Source organism: Symphalangus syndactylus, chromosome 12 (genome assembly GCF_028878055.3).
Source record: "Symphalangus syndactylus isolate Jambi chromosome 12, NHGRI_mSymSyn1-v2.1_pri, whole genome shotgun sequence".
Lineage (NCBI taxonomy): Eukaryota > Metazoa > Chordata > Mammalia > Primates > Hylobatidae > Symphalangus > Symphalangus syndactylus.
Window position 1 is genome coordinate 133,839,822 of NC_072441.2, and position 21,202 is coordinate 133,861,023.

At 43.3% G+C, this 21,202-nt stretch overlaps 1 protein-coding gene across 1 annotated transcript in view; it reads right to left on the reverse strand.

The window, feature by feature from the left end:
• The window catches only part of ST3GAL3 (ST3 beta-galactoside alpha-2,3-sialyltransferase 3), a 224,154-nt gene that overhangs the window by 119,073 nt on the left and 83,879 nt on the right, over positions 1 to 21,202 (reverse strand).

Sequence of the window (21,202 nt, forward strand, 5' to 3'; positions counted from 1 at the left end):
TCAGATTACATAAAGAATAGCAAGTTTACAATAAAATTTAAAGATAAATTGATGTTTCTAACAAGTGATCAATCAGTATTGTAATCTAAGTTCTTTACATCTTGCTTCATTCTCAAATGAGGTTGAAGCAGTTCTATAAAATTGTATGGAGTACAAGATTTTAAAAAGGAGAAATCTGGGGGCCAAAGTGGACATAAACATAGGAAAATGCAGGTGGGGTAAGGAAAAGAGCAAAAGTGAATATCTTAGGGCTCTGTGTGCTTGCTGGAGGAAGATTACAGATCTGTCCCCAAGATTTTCCATAGCCAAAACTAAGCGCAAAGCACTAATTTCATGGTTCAGCAGTATCTAGAAAATAAACCAGGAGAATCACAGCTATTCTTGATACTAAGACTTGAGGGAAATTTCCTGTGTCCTCAAAAACATTTGTATAAGGAAAATGATAGGAAGAGTCATGGGATTATTTCTTATGGCTCTGCTCCATAGTTGCAGTGTGTGTGTGTGTGTGTGTGTGTGTGTGTGCGTGTGTGTGTGTCTAGCCAAAATAAGGTGGCCTATGAATGCGGTTCTTAGCTGGCCTGGCTCAATCAGAGGATAAAACAGAATACCAAGACCAAAATACTGGATGGAAAAGGCCAGGCAGCAAAGCTTTCAAGGAACTCAGGCTTTAATAAGCAGTGAACAGCAAAAAGAGGGAAGTCACACACGCTGACAAGTACCTCCCAGGAGTCGTTCTGCAAGGCCAATTAAGGCCAGACTCATTGCTTTCAAAATCATCTGAGCTGTGGAGAGAGAATAAATCCTCTTCTTAAAATTGAAGATACCAACTATGACACACAGCTCAATGTAAGGCTTGCCTCCCAAGAGAATGGCCTTGGGCAAGTGAAAGTCTTTCCTCAAAATAATTCTGGTTTTGCTCTAACGCAGGCGAATGGATGAAAGACTTGCCTTAACATATTAAGAACTTACAAACATTGGTAAGAAAAACAAAAAAAGGCTTAAATATAAAATAAAACGAAAAATACAATTTGCAAAGAGTTAGTGTCAAAGTTAAGTGCTCTCTCAACAATCCTATCTTACCATTCCATAAAAAGGAAGCCTCAACTTGCCAAATACCTGTTACTTTTCCCTGTATGGTGAAAACCCTGGGGGAACTCTCATGCTGTTGCTCAGACCTGAGCTAAGACTCCCTTAGACAATGAATCCATACTTAGGCGGATTCCTTCCAGAGAGGCCAGAGAATGTTTCCCTCATTGTTGCAAACTCAAATGTCAGGGGCCAAGCAAGAGCATAACACAAATGAGGGAAGTGGGAGAATGTAATACTCTTATACAGCAGCTCACACTACTTATTTTAGTTGCATTAAAAAACAAATCCTGTTGCAATGTCTTTTTTTTTCAATTCACTGTTTTTCCTCCCGTATATTTTCTGTATAGTAAAAATAATTATATCTGTGGTTTATTATTTGCCAATGGCATCTTAAGTTTTGTTTTGTTTTACACACACACACACACACACACACACACTGCATATTACATTTCTAAGAACTCTGCATTTCTAAAGCAAGTCTGTCCCTTCATGTCTCTCTTGGTCTATCTATTGTTTTCTCTCTTTCATTAAGAGACATGAGTGCAGGACACAGTGCCGCACACCTGTAATCCCAGCACTTTGGGAGACCAAGCTGGGAGGCTTGTTTGAGCTCAGGAGTTTGAGATAAGCCTCGGTAGCATAATGAGCCCTCATCTATTCAAAAAACTTTTAAAAAATTAGCTGAGCGTGTTGTTGCACAGCTGTAGTCCCAGCTACTCCAGAGGCTGAGGTAGGAGGATGGCATGAGTCTGGGAGATCGAGGCTGCAGTGAGCTGTGATCACGCCACTGCACCCTAGCCTGGGCAACATGGGGAAGAGTCACTGTATCCCCACAGCCCTCAGAAAAGAGACATGAGTACCAGAATAATTTAAGAAAAGGTCATTGTGAGCCCACTGATGATAAATGGCAGCAGGCCCTTGGCTCTAGCGTCAGAGCCCAGAGGGAACTGAGTCCATCTGGAGAGTGTGTGCCCTGCTGACGGGCGGCTCCCACCAGCTCCTGCTAACTGTGCCAGGCAGCAACGCAGACCCCGCATTACCACATCTTCTGATTTTTTTCAAGCCAGGAATCTGGATTTTTAAGGCAAAATTTCTAAGTTTATAAACATTGGCAAATGGATTCGAGAAAAATGTAAAGATTATGTGGACTGACAGCTAATGAGGGCTGTGGCTGCTCACAGTAGATGCTCAATAAATATTTGTTGACTGTTATCAGGATTATTTGGTCACAACAGTCACAAGTCCAAATCAAATTAGTGTAACAGGATGCTAGAAAGAAAATTTTAGCCGGGACTATAAGGTGATACATTTCAGACACCACAGTGAAATGCCAGACTAAGATGCGGATTTTCAAAGGAAATCTCTTAATACTTATCACGTACTTCTAAAGGCCTTCCCTACATCAAATATAAATAGCAATTGGTTGCTAGAGATGAAGGGAGAGAGGATTTGAAAAACGACTTCGTGGGGAGCTGTGTTATGAACAGGGCAGGATGGGTACCTGTCTCTCACTCCAGCCTCTGAAGGACGCCTAACACGGCCTTAAGGTTTGGAGAACACAGTGGGTTGCGTGGGGCCCACCTCCTACCCAACAAGTCTAGAGGACACAATGGGCAATGGGTGGGCTGGCTGCAGGAGAACACTGCATGGGGACTGGCCTGCACTCCCAGAATCTGTGGCAAAAACTAATGCATGAAGGAGCTGGTGTGGGCTTGTTTCAGGTCCTTTCCAGAAGATCTGCCTGGAGGGTTGACAGGCCCTGGGCCAACAGAAGCAGCAGGTAGATGCTGGGATTTCCAGGAGCTGCAGAAGTGAGGAGCAAGGCGGTGGCATGGGCATTACCCATACCGGGGGAACTGCAGAGAAGAGACCCCTAAGATGGAAAGGGGTCATCAGAACACTCACAAAAGCACCCCACCAGAGTCAGCGTTAACTACTTGTCAGGTCCAGAGAGTGCAAACACGCTAGGTCTCTACTGTTCATTCTCTCTCCCTCCCACAGCAATCCCAGAGAGGTCAGAGGCAGCAGCTAGTAGCTGGGAGAGGAGGGAAGAGGAAAGACAGGCAGGGCATGCCCTTTCCCCACCAGGCACCTGCCGGCACTATGAGTTGAAAGCTGTGACTGTTACACAAGATGGGACATTCTAAGTTTGGAAATGGCAACTCACTGTGACCATGGAATTTTCATTACTTCAGATGTATTGAAGACATGAAAACATTTTAAGGGAACAGTAGGAGACAAAATGAAGGTGTCTGTGATGATCCCTTGACATTTCCTGCATGCTCAACATACTGGTTGCACTAACTCAGGGGAACAGGGTGATTTAGTGGTTCACATAACCAAAACGTAGGAAGGGCCAGAGTGAGGAGGGTGTCAGGGGTGACTGAAAGTGACTGGAATAGAGGGAGGCCATCGGGCCTCCCTCTATTGCCTGTACGCTCTCCTGGTGAGCTTTCTTCGTAAGTGAGGCAACGTGGCCACCAGCAACCTGTAGGCAAACATCTTCCGCTTTGCCACTGGCAAGGGATTGCATTAGCTCCTCGCCCCTCTGCTCCCAAGGGCAAAACTCCTGGGGAAAGGCTAGGGCTGGTGGAGCTTATACCAGCACTTCACTCTGTTCTAGTCACAGAGACTGAGGAGATGGGGTTTGTGGAAAATGATGACTCCCATGTGATACACATGGTTACAAGGAGCATTCCCAGAAGAAATGTGTTGTCCTGAACAAATAAAGTCCCCTTGTGAACAATAGGAATAATCTTTGGAAAACTAAAGAGCTAGCTAAATCTCCCAGGAAAATGCATAGCCAGTTACAATGAGCCACGGACCCCATTTCTCTCATCCTCAGTCCTCCGTCAAACCCTTCTCATAACGCCCTCTGACTCACGATTCCAACCACCCGGCCCACCTGTCTCTACCTCCTGCCACAGCTGAAGCCTGGCAGACCCTACGAGGCTTTTCTTGAGGCTCTCCAGGGGAGGCTGCTTTTCCTCTCCTCTGCCAAGCACCTGTGGGAATGAGAGGGGAGTGCTTATGACATACTTTGCTGCGATTTTCATCATCTTTCCTGTGTTTGGCATCCTTGGGGCTCTTGGATCTATGGGTTTTAATCACATTTGAAAAAAATTTGGTTCTTATTTCTTCAAATATTTTTCTGCCCTCCTCTTTCTTTTAGGGGCTCCAATAGCACATGTATTAGGGCTGCTTGAAGTCCCATAGCTCACCAGTGGTCTCTTCATTTGTTTTCCCCAGTAATGTTTCACTCTATGTTTCTTTTCTTCTTTCTTTTTTTTTTTTTTTTTTTTTGACAGGGTCTTGCTCTGTGGCCCAGGCTGGAGTACAGTGGTGCAATCCCGGTTCACTGCAACCTCTGCCTCCCGGGTTCAATCGATTCTCCTGCCTCAGCCTCCTGAGTAGCTGGGATTACAGGCATGCACTACCACGCCCGGCTAAGTTTTGTATTTTTAGTAGAGATGGAGTTTCACCATTGGCCAGGCTGGTCTCGAACTCCTGACCTCAAGTGATCCGCCCACCTCAGCCTCCCAAAGTGCTGGGATTACAGGCGTGAACCACCACGCTCGGCCCTTTTCTTTTTTTAAGAGACAGGGTCTCAACCTGTAGCCCAGCCTGGAGTGTGGTGGCACAATCACAGCTCACTGCAGCCTCCAACTTCTGGGCTCAAGCAATCTTCCTGCCTCAGCCTCCTGAGTAGCTAGGACTACAGACAAGCACCACCACACTTAGCTAATTTTTAAACTTTTTGTAGAGACAGGAGTCTCACTATGTTGGCCAGGCTGAACTCCTGGCCTCAAGCTATCCTCCCTCCTCGGCCTCCCAAAGTGCTGGGATTACAGGTGTGAGCCATTGCACCCAGCACTCACTCTGTTTCATTTTAGATAGTTTCTATTGCTATATCTTCTAGTTCACTATTTTTTTTCTTCTACAGTGTCTAATTTGCTGATTATACATCCAGTATATTTTTCATCTCAGACACTGTATTTTTCATCTCTGGGAGTTCTTTTCCTAGCTTCCATGCCTTTCCTTAATATTCTCATGCTTTCCCCTGCCTTCTTGAACATAGGAATATGATGTAATGCCCCTAATTCTCTCATTTGCATCATCTCTAAGCCTGTTTCTACTGATTTTTTTTTTTTCCCTCATTATTGGTTGTATTTTCATGCTTTTCTGAATTGCCTTGTAATTTCTGACTGGCTGCCAGCCATGTGAATTTTAGCTTGTTGGGGACAGGACACTTGTGCATTCCTTAAGTGTTTTTGAGATACAATTAAGTCACTTGGAAACAGTTTGATCCTTTAAAGGCTAGTCTAAGGCTAATTTTGCACTATTACTAATTTTGCCCCACTGCTAAGGCAATACCTTCCTGAGTACACTATGGGATACCCCATGCATTATACAGTTTTCCCACAATTCCCAGTCCTGTGTGACCTCTAGGGATTATCCTGGCTGCCCCCTTCCAGTGGTTCTTTCCCCAGATTCTGGTAGTTTTCCCATCCACATGTACTCATCAGCTGAGAAGTCCAAGGGGGACCTGTAACAAATCCCTTGAGCTCTCTCTCTGTGCAGGTCTCTCCTCTCTGATGATCTGCGAATTCTAGTTGCCCTGGCCTCCTCAAATGCTCAACTGTTACCTCAGCTTCAGACTCTTGGGTTCTCCTTCCCTGCAATGTGGACCGCAAACTCTCCAGGAAGTTGGCTTGGGCAATTACAGGGCTAACCTCATCTGCTTCCCTTCTTTCAGCTATCAGTGCCCTGTGCTACCAATTGTTCAATGTCTGAAAATATTTCCATATATTTTTTTCTGTTGTTTTTCAGTCGTTTCTCCTTTCTTCACTTTTTCTTTATTCAGTCTAGACTTCACCTTGCTCAACACTCAGTTCAGCCTGCCCAGTTATCTTTCCATTGCGCCCAAACTAAATCTCTCGTTCCTGCTCGGCCTTCTCTCCTGAGCTCCACTTTTTTTTTTTTTTTTTTTTTTTTGAGATGGAGTCTCACACTGTTGCCTGGGCTGGAGTGCAGTGGCACCATCTCAGCTCACTGCAACAGCCGCCTCCCGGGTTCAAGTGATTCTCCTGCTTCAGCCTCCCAAGTAGCTGGGATTACAGGCACCCGCCACTATGCCTGGCTAATTTTTTGTATTTTTAGTAGAGACAGGGTTTCACTATGTTGGCCAGGCCAGTCTCGAACTCCTGACTTCCTGATCCGCCTGCCCTGGCCTCCCAAAGTGCTGGGATTAGAGATGTAAGCCGCTGTGCCTGGCTGAGCTCCACATGTGTATATCCAGCTGCCTCCTGGACAGCTCCAGTTCAGTGTCCTACAGGCACTTAAAACCTAAACCACATCCCCTCTTCATCACCCTCACACACACCCAGAACCTCTTTCTGGATTTCCCACCTTACCGAACACCACCACTATTCACCCAGCTGCCCAAACTTGAAACCTGGGAGAATTCCTTTATTCCTGCTTCTCTCTTCTTTCTTCTAATTCATTACTATGTCCTTTTAATTCCATATTCTAAATGGATCTCAAATCTACTTACTTTTCTCCATTTCTACTCTCCTCGGCCAAGCCAGCTTTACTTCTCACCTGGATTGCTGTACTAGCCTCCTGTTATAGCCGGGTCTCCCTGCCCCTGTCTAATAGATGCTCTGTGCTGTAATCAGAGCTATCTTTCTGTAAGATAAATATGGCCATATCACAATCCTGCTTAAAACGTTTGGTTGGACTCTATTGTTCTCAGAACAAATCCCAATCTCTTCATCTACAAGATCCCTCAAGACCTGGCCTGTAGCTATCATTCCTACTTCATTTTTTAATTTTAATTTTAATTTTTTTTGAGACCGAGTCTCGGTCTGTTGGCCAGGCTGGAGTGCAGTGGCACGACCTCGGCTCACTGCAACCTCTGCCCCGCCGGGCTTAAGCAATGCTCCTGCCTCAGCCTCCCGAGTAGCTGGGATTACAGGGGTGTGCCACCACCCCCGGCTAATTTTTGTATTTTAATAGAGATGGGGGTTTCACCATGTTTGCCAGGCTGGTCTTGAACTCATGACCTCAGGTAATCCACCCGCCTCAGCCTCCCAAAGTGCTGAGATTACAGGTGTGAGCCACCGTGCCCAGCCTCCTACTTCACTTCTTGATTCCCAGCATCACCCCTGCCATATTTGATGTTCCTGCCAGGCTGAACTATTTTATCTTTCGCCAACATAACTTTATCATCTCCAGGTCTTTGAACATATCTTTCTCTTTATTTAAAATATTTTCCCTACCAGGTGCGGTGGCTGACACCTGTAATCCCAACACTTTGGGAGGCCAAGGCAGGCAGATCACTTGAGCCCAGGAGTGTGAGACCAGCCTGGGAAACATGGTGAAACCTGGTCTCTACTAAAAATACGAAATATTACCTGAGCATGGTGGTGTGCGCCTGTGGTCCCAGCTACTAGGGAGGCTGAGGTGGGAGGATCACCTGAGCCCGGAAATTCGAGGCTACAGTGAGCCATGACTGCACTGCTGCACTCTGGCCTGGGCAACGGGAGTGAGACCCCGTTTCAAAATAAAAAAATTAAATTAAATAATTTCCCAATCCCTTTTCATATTGGTTATTTCCTACACATTATTCCTAAATGACCCACAGTTACCTCTAGCTCAAAATGGTGCAAATCAGACTTATCTTTGCCTGTTCTCCAGCCTTCCAGCCTTGATCCTTCTTCTTGTTTTTAAATGATGGCAATAACATCCAGTCCTCCAAGAAGGAAATTTTTGGTGAACCCTAATGTCTCTCATTTCTACATACAGACCCTGTCCCCCTCCCTATCCCGTCATTGCTTTTGCTTGAGTCTTCACTGTTGCTTGGTTCACGTGGCAACCTCTTGATCTGTCTTCTCAGTCTCATCTCCTGCCACTCCCTTCTTTTATGCCTGGGAGCCTTTATGCCTGAGAGCTAGTGCAGGTGGCATTTCTCCTACAATGCCTTCACTCACTTTGCTCATCCTTCAAGATAAAGCCATCACTAAAGCTCAATTTCACAGATGTTTTTATAATACAACAAGGACTTTTACATCTTTCCCTAAATTTCCAGCCCTGTCTTATACTATTGTCCCCCTTGCTGTGTGCTCTGGTGATTTTGGCCTCTTTCAGTTCCTTGAATAAGCCACCTCTTTATTCGGTTAATTCCTGCTCATTCTTTAGACCCTAGTTCAAAGGCCCTCTTTTAGAAAAGCATTCCTTGCCGGGCACGGTGGCTCACGCCTGTAATCCCAGCACTTTGGGAGGCTGAGGTGGGAGGATCACAAGGTCAGGAGTTCAAGACCAGCCTGACCAACATGGTGAAACCCTGTTTCTACTAAAAATACAAAAATTAGCCGGATGTGGTGGTACGTGCCTATAATTCCAGCTACTCAGAAGGCTGAGGCAGGCAAACTGCTTGAACCCAGGAGGTGGAGGTTACCGTGAGCCGAGATCGCACCACTGCACTTCCGCCTGGGCAACAGTGTGAGACTCCGTCAAAAAAGAAAAAAAAAAAGAAAGAAGAAGAGCGTTCCTTGTCCTCCCTATGTAGTCCTCACCCTTCACATGTTCCTGTGCCACACTGTACTTTGTCCAGTTTGTAATTATACATTTACTGACAGATGCCTCTCCTCTGCTAGTCTAGAAGTTCCACTAAGACTTCTTTTCCTCACAGTTGCATCACCTAACACTACGCTTGGCATGCGGAAGGAATGTTGAACGAATGACATCTTCTCTGATCTAACTTGTTAGCCTAAATGCACCTTATCTGTGCTCTCCAGCCCTTCCAGAACTTATTCATGAACCTGCAGTGCACATCTGTTGTTTCTGTCCTTTTAGAAACAAGCCCCTTGGGTTTCCTTCAGGGAACTGCTCTTCTCCCATTGCAGGCAAGTGGTGAGACTGTCAATGGGATTTATGTCCAAAGTGTAGGCACCTGACAAAAGCTAGGTTAGTGGGACAATTTCTTCCTTAAACTCAGCGACACCAGGGAGAAAAATAATGTGCTGAAGAGAAGGACCACTTGTTCCTGCAACCTAGATTCCTGGGGCTGCCCTTCACGTTCTTTCTGAGGGCTGGATGTTTAGCTTCTAATTAGATTCTGTGGGTACCCATGTCCTTCTGGTAAATTCCTTTTTAAAAACAGTTATCCCCAGTCAGTTTTTGTTGCTTTCAATTAAACTATCCTAGCTTACATGTATTTGGGTCCTCCTAAAGGGCAGGGCTCACCTCTGCACCAAATATCACATCTGGCACAGAGTTGGTATTCCATAATGTACTGAATGGATGGAAGAGTGGACAGAGTGACCAAATAAGCAAGGCAGCCTAATAAGTAGCCCTGAGACCTGGAGTCTTTGTCTTCCTCCACCCCTTGCAGTGAGAGGGCAGTGCTGGTGGTAGCAGAGACGGCAGCAGCAGGGGCTTCCTCTCCGTCTCCTTCTCCCTCGCCTGCCATCTTCGACTGCAGTGATTCCCTTGCTCTGGCCCTTCCTGGCTCCCAGCCTATCTGATTACATCACTGTCACCTGCCCACAGCGAGCCTCCTCTGGCTCTTCTTAGGCGCAACTAACTGTCTGCCACACTGTTTATTTAATGCCCTTCACACCTTCTATTTTCTGGGTTTTGCTTTGGGGTTCCCTTTTAAGAACTCCCAGTTTGCCAAGGTAGTTCCCTCCCATCATGTATAAAGGCCTGAAATTTAACCCTTTCCACAAAGACTTCCCGAGTCACCTGAGTCACTGGCGTCTGTCTGCTCCATCCCAACCAAGGTCTTTACCTGACAAGCACTTTACTCTCAGCCCCAGCCTCACAGTCATGTTACTGATTATTAAATCTGTGTGTGGCCCCTCACAGAGTTCCCTGACTAGCAGGAAAATTTAAGCATCATCTTTAGGAAGTGCAAATGAGAAAAGAAAGTAATCAGGAAGGCATAGGCATTATGCTCCAGGAATACAGGAGCAGAGCTTCTCTACTGCTGGGGTTGAGCAAGGTTACAGATCCCAGCGCATCTCCTTTATACAAATGTGTTCTTAGAGTTGCATGTGAATTTGCCTTATACAGAGGAACTGCTATTTTGAGTGTACCAACACTTCAGGGACTATTCACCTCTGGGGTAGTGGCATGAAAGTCTGGGTCTCACCAGCAGCCTAATGATCCCAGATCTGTACTAAGAACAGAACACTCTAGGAATCCCAGGCCAGCCAGGCACAATATGCACTCATATTCCAGCTCTCCTGCACCTGAAGATACTCTCCTCCCCAGGTATGAAAGCAGAAAGCCAGCAGAAGTGTTTAGTCTGATGGCTTAGGCTTCCTGCCTTGGCCAGGCTGGAAAGCCCAGGATTACAAAAATCACTGACTAAGGAGCACATGTGTCTCTGCCCAGCTCCAGGTGGGGAGTGACATGGCTGATGGAAATCCCTGACCTTCCCCTCCTGCACGTGCACCAAGTCAGAGTGGTGAATGCACAAAGTGCTTTTTCAGATGTCTTTGAAATTAACCATTAACTCTTCCATTGCCGCCTTAAAGGAATAAGTCAGTCTAGATGTCGTAGCAAAAGATTGATATAACTTGTTGGATGAACACTGGAACACTGATGTAAACTCTTAGAAGGTTCAGAAACTGGACATAAACAAAAGGATCCCACGTATTAAAGTGTGAATACATGTAATAATGAAACCTTGTTACATATAAAGCAAAATTAACAGAACTAAAAGAAAACTACACAGTTGGTCTACCATCATAAACTACTGAAAAATCAGGCTCACAAAGTCTGTGAGAATTCAGATTTGAACAGAACAATTACTGAATTTAAACTAACAGACATACAGAGAACCTTACATCCAACAAATGGAGAATGTACATTCCTTTTTTTTTTTGAGGTGGGATCTTGCTATGCTGCCCAGGCTGGATTCAAACTGCTGGGCCCAAGTGATCCTCCCACCTCAGCCTGAGTAACTGGGACTATAGGTGCATACCACTGTGCCTGGCCTACAAGCCATGTAGAGAGCATTTACAAAAACCGACCAGGCTAAGCACGGTGGCTCATGCCTGTAATTCCAGCATTTTGGGAGGCCAAGGCAGGTGGATCACAAGGTCAGGAGTTCAAGACCAGCCTGGCCAACACAGTGAAACCCCATCTCTACTAAAAATACAAAAATTAGCCAGGTGTGGTGGCACATGCCTGTAGTCCCAGCTACTTGGGAGGCTGAGGCAGGAGAATCGTTTGAACCCGGGAGGTAGAGGCTGCAGTGAGCCGAGATGGCGCCATTGCACTGGGCGACAGAGCAAGACTCCGTCTCAAAAACAAAAACAAAACAAAAACCAACCGTGAGGCCATAACATAGGGTCAGCCTCCAACCCTTAATTTAAAATTTAAGTATTGAGAAGCTATCGCATGGAATAACATTTTATTGCCAGCAACACAATACTGTCAGTTATTTCCCTTGAAGTGATAGTGCTCACTTTCATTACTGAGAAAATGTCTGCCAAATTCCAAAGTCTGAAAAACCACAGTCTGTCAACTGTACTTTCAAGTAAAAATTATGTTCCATGAAAAATGTTGCATGAAAAACTCATGGAGCAGTGTTGCCCAAAAGGCTGCTGGTCAGTGGCAGGCCAGCCAGGTGGGGACTCCCAGGGGAGCACAGCTCCAGGTGAAGGGCAACACACCCTTTCTCACATATTGGGTAATATCTCTGCTTATGTGCATTGAGTGTAGCCTTTTATGATCTCCAACCAACTCCAGGGTGACGGCTCTAAGAATTCACATACATTTTGCAATAGAGCTTCATGCTATTTTGAAATACCTGATGCAAAAAAGTGAGATTAGATTTGAAATCCATTTGTTCTAACTGAAGAAATTTCAATCTTACAATTTTGATTAAGGAAAAGGAAGAGCTGTTGGATTTTTAAAATATAATTTCAACTGCTGTAAACATCTGAATAAGTATAAAAATGATTTTATATTTTTGTCAGTTATTTGTGTGAGTGAAATTTCTTTTTGATGATAACTGAGTATTTTTTAAGAGAGTATCATTAAAAAGCCTTGACAGGAGTTATGTGAAGCCTTCCCAGACAAAACTCCTGAATAAAAATTTATGAACACTGAAACAAGCTCTAGTTTTTAATTAAAAACTTGAAAATATTTTTATGGTATAGCAATTCAATATTTAATACATTTCTTAATACTTTGTGTTTCATTTTGCTCATCATAGTTCTTTTTGGTTTGTTTGTTTGTTTGTTTGTTTGAGACAGGGTCTAACTCTGTCGCCCAGGCTGGAGTGCAGTGGTGCAATCTCGGATCACCCCACTCTTGACCTCCTGGGCTCAGGTGACCCTCCCATCTCAGCCTCCTGAGTAGCTCGGACTAAAGGTGCAATGTTGCTGGGACTATAGGCGCAACGCCACCACGCCTGGCTAATTTTTTATTTTTTTGTAGAGACAAGTTTCACCATGTTACCCAGACTGGTCTCAAACTCCTGGGCTCAACTGATCCTCCTGCTTTGGCCTCCCAAAGTGCTGGGATTACAGGTGTGAGCCACCATACCTGGCCTGTTCATCACAGTTCTGTAATATTTAAAAAAAAAAAAATCACACATGTTTTCACAACACCCTATGTAGACAACTCCAGGTCCTCTCCTATTTGTCCTAGTATAGCACGTAAGTATTACTTCCTACCTACATTCTGACGTGCAGTTGGGAGCACCAGGCTGTGCAGTCACATCCTGTTCCAGGACAAAAGAGAGAGCTTCTTGAAGGTTCCCGAAGCCAGATGTCCTACTGTAGCCTCACCTTCAGGCTACTGAGCCCCAGAATGGAATTTCAAGGAATACGGTTGTACATGTTGAGCCTAACATGCTACTGGCATTTCCGTTGTGAGTGACCCACTTCCTTTTTTCATTGTAATGAACCACCACAAATTCCAATCAGCTGTCACTGTACCTGGCACAAAGAAGATGCTTATTAAATGACTGCTACTGATGACAACCACAAATATTGCCCATGAACACCAATTTAAGGAGCATTATTGAGGTATATAAAGTTTGGTATTTTATGGGATAAAAACATGAACTTGGTTCTATCAGAAATTGCAATGCTTCGAATTATAATTCATAAAGCCACATAGGCAGGATAGTCCATGAGGCAAGAAAACTCCATTTACCCAGAGAAGCAGCTCTGCTGCCAGATCTTCTTTAAAGTGGTCTTTGGCTCCAATCTCTGGGCTATGATGAATTGCTAAGTACAAAGGGAATGGCAGTAAATGGAATGAGGACCTACCCTAGCCAAAACAGCTCTATCATTTCTTAAGAAATGTCACTGTACAATCTCTAAAAAAAAGTCATGGGGTATATTAAACATATGTAATATATGCCATGGCTTGGGTGGAGGAAGAAGTTGGCAATAGTTCCAAATGGGCTGTCAGGCTTGCAGAATGAAGGGACTGAGAGGAACTACTATTTATTGAGCATCTTCCTTTGTATTCATGCTGTTCTCAGTACTGTCACCTACACAGCCCCATGAGGCAGGTACTGTATTTTACAGATGAGGAAACAGGTTCAGACAGGGGAGATAAGTTCAAGATTCCCCAATCATGAAGTAGGCTAGCAGGGATGCCGTTGAACCAACCCAGGGCTGATTCTTTCCTTTACGTTACGCCCACAATGACTCTCAGAGGAAACAAGAAAAGCAGACCCTCACATTAGCAGCACAGTTTCCATGAGAGCAATGATGTACTATTACCTCCCATCTCCTGCCCCAGGGTGATGTCAGAAGGCCCTGGCCATGCCACACATGAATCATGGGAGTCAAAAGAGGCCTGAGAAGGGCTGGCCAAAGTGCAAATAGCTCCCACATCATCTCAAGTCAGGGAAATAAACCACAACATGGGATCAATTAATCAAAGAGAAACTAAAAGGAAAAGCATTTTTCTAAAATAAACACAGAAAAGCCCACTGACCTAGACTAAATTAACTGATTCAGTAAAATAACTTAGAAGTTTACAAACTAAGATCCAATCTCAAATGGGTGTATGTTGGTGTGGGGGAGGTGAGAGGCCTAGGAGGAAGCTTCTGGTAACAGTCCCCTGTGACTATCAGGCCTCCATCTGAGCACAGCACAGCTCTTCTCCAACGTGGCATACTGGGGGCCAAGGGAGCATGACATGTCCTTGGCCCCAAGTAAGAGAATCACAAGTAAGAGAAGGAGCCCTGGAAGCCCCCTCCCACGGCAGCCAAAGATGTCACTGCACCCATCTATCTCCCTTCTGTCTTGGGAAAATAGCAGATATCTAGGGCTGAGTACTGCAGTGAATTTAATCCTATTCATAGCATCAACTGTGTCCGGGCCATCCCAGGGCATCTTGCACTAAGCTGCAGGAGGATTAGGAGGGACAGCATGTCAAAACAGCTGCTGGTACAGGAAATGGGAAAAAATGGCTCACTCTGCAGTTTGTATCTTAAACTTCATGGAGCTTACCACCTCATAGGATAGATAGGGCATAAATACTCACTGAAATGGTCTGAATGTTGGGTGTCCCCCGTGAATTCATGTGCTGGAACCTGATATCCAATGTGATAGTATTAAGAGGTGGGGCCTTTAGAAGGTAATTAGGTCATGAGGGCTCCACCCCGAGGAATGGGATGGATATTTTTATCAGGGAGAGCTGAGGGAGCCTATTTGCCTCTTCTGTCTTGTTAGGACACACACAGAAGGTTCCATTTATGAGGAATGGACCCCTTCCAGACACTGATCTGCTGATGTCTTGATCTTGGACTTCCCAGCCTTCAGAACTGTGAGCAATAAATTTCTGTTGTTTATAAATTACCCAGTCTAAGGTATTTTTGTTATAGCAGCCCAAAGAGACTATGACAATCACAAAGCAATTATTAAACTAAATAAGAAAGAGCTCTACTCCCCAAACAAAAATAACTTACTTTTTTCCCAGTTATTAGAATAACATATGCTCAATACAAAAATCCAAATCCAAAACACTTATAAAGAATGAAGTAAGAACCATTTGAAACCCCTATTTACCTAGGGCTAACTGCTACAAATATTTTGGTGACTATTTCCCCAGAAATCTCTCTTTCCATAAATACTGTATATGTATGAATGTACATATATAATTTTACTTACACTTGGCCTTAATATGCATGCTGCTTGTTTCTGTTTTGTTCACTCAACAATATCCTCGACATCTTCTGTGTCAATAAAAGGAAAACTGCATCATCATTTTAAATGACTGCAGTTACTCTAATGCATGGATATGCCATTATTTATTTGACCTCAAGCACTCCTTAATTAGTGAATATTATCGTTCCTAATTTTCTGTTCTTTAACACCTATTTATTTAACACTTACTTAGCACCTAGTATGTGCTAGGCGCATTCTAAATACCGGTGATACAGTGATGAACAAAACAGACGAAGTCCTTGGCCAAAATGAAGCCTACATTCTAGTGGGGGAGATGGACAGTGTGCAAGTAAATAAGCAAACAGTTTGAAGGAAGGAGGCGTGCTAAGAAAAACTGAAGACATACCTTTTTAGAGAAGGACTGGTTAGAGGAGTGGACTACTTTAGATGAAGTGGTCTGGGAAGACCTTCTGGCAGAGATGACAGTGGGACAGAGGCCTGAAGACAGCAATGCAAAGCAGGAGGTAAGAACAGTCTAGGAAGTGGGAACAGCAAGCACAAAGACCCTGAGGCAGGAAAGGACCTGACATCCTCAAGGAGCCGCAGGCATGCCAATGTAGCGTGAGGGCAGTGGGCTGAGGGCAAATGAACTACAGGGAAATCGGAGAGGTAAGTAGGACTCAGGAAGGAGGGACAAGTTTGGATTTTATTGTAAGTGTACTGTAAGGTCACTGGAGAGGCTTCAGTGGTAACAAGACAGGATCCGATTTATGTTTCTGGAAGATTACTCTGGCTACAATGTACAGAAGGCAATAAGTGGCACAGACAGGCCAGTCAGGAGATGTTTTAGTCTAGGGAAGAGAAGACGGTACCTTGGGCAGTGGTGCTAGAAAGAACCAGCTAGAGAAGAACTGGTTGTGAAGACAGGAAAGGGGGAGAGGGTAAAGGAAGAGGAACAATCAGGGTGATTCTAGGTTTGCAGCCTGAACTTTCAGTTGGGTAGATGGGGAAGAAAAAGTGGGAGAGGAACTAGTTTCAGCATACAGGTCCTATATATGTTTCATCAGATTTATATATAAGCATTTACACATAAGCATTTGGTTTCGGGAAGCTGCTATAAATGTGTTTTAAATTTTGGTTTTCAATTGTTCATTGCTAGTACTTAAAAACATGATGAACTTCTGTGTTTTGACCTCGTATCCTGTCATCTTGCTAAACTCAGTTATTAGTTCTAGGAATGTTTTTGTAGATTCCTTGGGATTTCCTATGTAGGCAATCACGTCATCTATGAAAAGGGTTAATTTTGTTTCTTCCTTTCCATTCTGTATCCTTTTTATTGCTTTATTACATTGACTAGACCTTCCAGAAGTGTTTCCTGATGTTAGGGGTAGAGCAGTCATTTACCATAAAGTATCAAGTTTGCTGTAGGTTTTTGCAGATGGCCGACGTCAGGCTGAAGAAGTTTCTTTCTATGTTTGCTGGGCATTTTTATCATAAATGGATGTTGCATTCTGTCAAATGCATTTTCTTCATCAATTAGTAAGACCATGCAGTTTTTTTTCTTTAGACAGTTAATACGGTGGATTATATTGATTTTTTCATTGTTGAACCAGCCTTCCATTCCCAGGATAAACCACACTTGGTCACCAAATTTGGGACGTTTTAGCCACTGTTTCTTCAAATATTTCTTATGGAACTCTGAAGACACGAATGGTAAACCTTCTGGTATTGTCTCACAAGTCACTAGGCTCTGTTTAACTTTTAAAAGATTTTCTCTGTTGTTCCAATTGGATAGTTTTATTGCTTTATTTGGTTCTTCTTTATATTTTCTTCCTCTTTTTTTCTTTGCTAAGACCTTCATTTAAAAAAATCTTCTATATTTTTAAATTTTTTAGAGATAGGGTCTCACTGTCACCTAGGCTGGAGTGCAGAGTGCACCTAGGCTGGTGTGATCATAGCTAACTGCAGCCTTGAACTCCTGGGCTCAAGTGATCCTCCTGCCTCAGCCTCCCAAGTAGCTGAGACTACAGGTGTGTGCCACCATGCCTGGATAATATTCTTCTTTAATTTTGTAGAGAAGAGTTCTCCGCAGTGTTGCCCAGGCTGGTCTCAAACTCCTAGTCTCAAGTGATCCTCCTGCCTCGGCCTCCCAAAGTGTTGGGATTACAGGCATGGGCCACTGCACCTAACCTTTACTTTGTTTGCTAAGATTTTCTAGTTTTCTATTCATTTCAACAGAATTTGCCTTTACTTTGGGGAGCATTTTTATCATAGCTGTTTAAAAAGTCTTTGTTAGATTATTCAAACATCTGTGTCACCTCAGCACTGGCATTGGTTGATCAACTTTTCCCATGCAAGTTCATATTTTCCTTGTTCTTCATTTTGGTTCATATCTGGGATATTTTGAATATTATTATGAGACTCTACATCTTGTTTAAATCCAGTGGAGAATGTTCATAGTTTTGTTTTAGCAGACAATCAACCAGGTTGGGTTCAGGCAGCAAATTCCAACTAGCCTTCTGTGGGTTGTGGTTTCAACATCAGTTCCATTTTCAAAGCCTATTCAGAAGAGTTCTCTGTGTGTGCATCCAGTCTGGGACTTGGGCAGTGGTCTGTCCCTTAGGTCAGTTCTGAAAGTCTTTGGTATGTTGTTTAGAATCAGATGCACACATGCACAGTTTGGGTTATCCTTAAGTCCATAAATAACTTAAAGGGGTTGCTTTCCTGAGCTCCCTTTCCCTTTGTTTTCTCTTTTGTGCCTTCTGGTTTCTTGGGCCTCCCCTTCCTGGGCCTCTGGCCAGAAAGCTGGGGCTTTAGTTACCACATTCTGCCATGAATTTTCTGAACTGCACTCAAATCTGGGGCCAAGCAGCAGGAAGGCAAAGACAGAAAACAAGCAACCAAAATTGCACCCCATCCTTTTGGGACTATAGCTCCTCTGATCAGAGAGGAAGGTTCCTCTCTCTCAGTTTTAGGTGCTTGAAGGGCCTACTGCTGCCACTGTCCCAACCACCATCACTGTGGGATTGCCTGGGGGCTGGGGCATGAGGAACAACTCTTGGGATATCCCCCTCTGTCTGAGCCTTGGGAGCCCTTTTCCCACCCCAGAGCTTTAACTAGAGGTATTTTCCTGAAGCTGTTTATGCCTTGGTGTCCATTGCTGGGGTTTGAGGTGCCTAGAGTCCAAGACATGGGACACTGAAGGGAAAATAGGAAATTCACTGCCAGTTCAGTAATACATTGAATTCTGGTATTCTTCCCCTATCTGTCTGCTACTATTTATGTTTCAGAGTCCTCAAACTGCTATTAAATGCATTCTGAAAAGGCCTTTAGCTGCATTCAGAGATAGAGTGAGTGTGCTCACTCCGTCTTATCTGGAACTGGAACCTTTTTTCTTACTTTTAAGTACCTAAACTAACAGAAAGAAAGTCAAATAGGGATTAATTCCAAAGTTATCCTGCTAAAGTTCTAAAACGTTTTTGGCAATGTGGTATGCCCAGAGCTTTGTAAATTCTCTCCAAATAAAGCAGTAAAGTGGCCACTGTGAAGACCTCTGCCCAGCTCTTGCCTGGTACCATTCCCTTTTAGGCTTGATGCAAAGCATGAGATAGCAAAACTATTGGCCTCTTGCGAATACTCCATGAGAGCATGAATAAGGCAGAACTAGGTGTGGAAGCTGGTAGGTGTTGTCGGGAAAACTGAAGGCTAGGTAAACTGAAAACCAGTTATAATTTGAGGCTGACTCTGAATCAGCTTGATCTATCCTCCACTAAGAGGCAATCAGTGGAAAAATGTCTGAATTCTCATTCTTTGCCAGCCTTCACTGAGAACCATGTACAAACCCGGGAGGCTTATTGCCATGGTCCATAGTTATTTGCAGATTAAGCCCAAGATCTTTTTATAACTCCAAGGGCAATGGAGGCTGAGGACCAAAATCCCCTTGTACGTTATTAGCTGTACATTGAGGTTTTATGTACTTTTCTATATATTTGCTATATTTTACATTTTTAATACAACTCACAGCTAGTGAGTTACTGTAAAACGGACACCTATATAACCCCTTCAGGTCACTAAAAATAATACATCAACACACTAGAAGCCTCCCGTGCCTATCCCTCAACATACCCCCTTGAACACCACCATCTAGCTATTATAGAATTCAATTCCTTGCTTTTCTTTATAGTTTTAATACTGAATTATATATCTAAAAGCAAATATGGTTTAATTTCATTTGTTTTTGAACTTTTTATGAAAGGATAAACACAGTATGTACTGTTTTGTCTGACTTCTTTCACCCAACAATATGTCTTTAATATTTATCCACATTGTTGCATCTGGCTATGGTTTGCTCATTTTTACTGTTCCCTATGAATATAATACAATTTGCATATTCATTCTACTGTTGTTAGGTATTTGGATTGTTTTTGGTTTTTGACAATTATGAACAATGTTCTTATAAACATTCTTATACACGCATCTTGCATATATATGTCCTGTTATGTATAAGCATCCATTTCTGCAGATAATATACCTAGAGGAGGAATTGCTAAGTCACCAGGTATGTGTATATCCAAATTTAGCTAGATACTGCCATAATTTATTCCACAGTAGTTGTACCAAATTATGCTCCAACAAGTAGAAAATCAGAGTTTCCACTGCACCACATCCTTATCAACATTGGAATTGTCAGGCTTTTCAAGTTTTGCCATTTGGTAGATGTGTATTGATCTCTCATTGGGATTCTAATTTGCATTTTGCTGAGTACTAATACAATCAAACACCTTTTCATGGGTTTATTGGCCATTTGGACTTCCTCTTTTGTGAAATGCCTGTTCAAGTCTTGCTCATTTCTGTAATGGGTTGCTCCTTTATTCCTATTGATTTCTGTCGTTCTTTGTTCCGGAAACAAGGCTTTGGTTGATTATTTGTGTTGTAAAGATCTTTTTTTCACTCTGGATTTCCTTTCACTCTCTCTCTTCTTTTTTTCTTTCTTTTTTTTTTTTTTTCTTTTTTTCAGAGACAGGGTCTCACTGTGTCACCCAGGTTGGAGTGCAGTGGTGCAATCATGGCTCACTGCAGCCTCTAACTCCTGGGCTCAAGTGATCCTCCTGCTCAGAATCCTGAGTACCTCAGACTACAGGCACACGCCACCATGCCCTTACTATTTTAAAAAAATTTTTGTAGAGTTGGGGTCTCACTGTGTTACCCAAGCTGGTCACAAATTCCTGGCCTCAAGCTGTCCTCCTGCCTCAGCCTCCCAAAGGGCTGAGATTACAGGTGTGAGCCACTATGCCTATCCAGCCTGGCTTTTCACTCTCTTAATAGGGTCTTTTGATTAATAGAAGTTCTTAACTTTTATGTAATAAAATGACGAATCTTTTACTATACAAATAGACACAAGTTTTGGATCCATTTAAGAACTCTTTCTGTCTGTCCACTCTACCTTAAAGTGACTTCTCATAGCCTCAGCATTTTGGTGGGAAGCACACAAGGTATGTGACAGAAAGATGCTAAGGGAGAGAGGATGGGCTCTAGAGTTAGACAGATACGAATGGCCCTGAACAGGTTACTTCATGTCTTTGAGCATTAGCTTCTTTATCTATAATTAAAGATATCAAAGCTATTGTAAGGAGATCTGGTATTTGATAGCACAGTAGAGTGATTACAGTCAACAAAAATTTATTGTATATTTTGAAATAATTAAAAGAGTGTAATTGAAATGTCTGTAACACAAATAAACTGTAAATGCTTCAGGTAATGGATACCCCATTTACTCTGATGTGATTATTACTTATTGTATGCCTGTATCAAAACATCTCATGTACCCTATAAATATATACACCCACTATGTAGCCATAAACATTAAAAATAAAAATACAATAAAAATTAAAAGCGATTGTAAGAGATAGCTGAGAGGTGTATAAAGCACTCAGCACAGTGCTGGCACACAGTAAAACAGGCAG